A 965-nucleotide genomic window follows, 5' to 3' on the forward strand; every position below is an offset into this window, starting at 1 on the left:
AAGTGAATTGCTGAAACCTCCCATCATCCCTGTGAGGAGTATCATCTTTGGCTTTTACAAAGGAAGAAATTGATGCCCAGCACGATTATGGCTTGCCTAAATTAACCTCGAAATTAGCAACATAATTAGCAACGATATTATTTGGGCTTCCAGCTTACTAGACCACAAACCCTAGCATTTTTAGAATTCTCTTTTGTTCCCTGAAAATGCATTTTTTTCCAATGTCCATCATGTTATTGTCATTTCTCTGTTGATAATACCTGTTCTCCCTCCTACTTCCAATGTGAGCCCCATGTGGGACTTGATGATTATAGTATAGTGCTTGACGCATAGTAAGCACTTGACATATACCACTATTATTATTATTATCATCTTTCCTAACTAAAATATCCCCTCTCAGGACTGCACCTGGGGAGTTTCCTGTACTCTACCAGTCTCAGCTATGGGAGGGCGAGTCAAGCAGAGGCATAGCCATTCTATTCTTAGTTTGGGCTGTGGCTAGCGAGGGGAAGGCAATCTGCTACAAGTCATAATTCGCCTGTGCTGGGCAGCAGCAGCATGGGAGAGAATCGAGGGCGGAGGCTCAAGCTGACTGTGTGGAAGAGGGCAATGGTAAACCACTTCCATATTTTTACCAAGAAAACTGTATGGATACACTACCAGAACAATTGCAGATGGAGGTGGGCCATTCTGGAAGAGATGTGCCCAGAGAGTCGCTGTGGGCCAAGGACACATCGACAGCTTAAGACAACTAAAATATAATAATTGATTGGCTCTCAAGTTCACAACCTCACCTCCAGACTCCCTTCTCTGGAGGTGAGGTTGTGCACTTGAAGGCCAATCAATTATTATATCCAGAAAAACCTAGAGGAATCCAAGGACCATTCTATATCACTAAGGATTCATTTTGGTGCCAATCAATCAGTGGTGTCACTCATGAGAGTCTTGGCTCAATCAGTGATATT

The 965-nt window shown here is 43.2% G+C and overlaps 1 non-coding gene across 1 annotated transcript; it reads left to right on the forward strand.

Annotated features, from left to right (window-relative positions):
* Positions 1–390: 390 nt before the first annotated feature.
* Positions 391–528, forward strand: LOC119927450. The gene has a single exon (XR_005450452.1). It is a non-coding gene; the product is annotated as a small nucleolar RNA SNORA7 (small nucleolar RNA).
* The last annotated feature ends 437 nt before the right edge of the window (positions 529–965 follow it).

The sequence above is a fragment of the Tachyglossus aculeatus genome, chromosome 4 (genome assembly GCF_015852505.1).
Source record: "Tachyglossus aculeatus isolate mTacAcu1 chromosome 4, mTacAcu1.pri, whole genome shotgun sequence".
Lineage (NCBI taxonomy): Eukaryota > Metazoa > Chordata > Mammalia > Monotremata > Tachyglossidae > Tachyglossus > Tachyglossus aculeatus.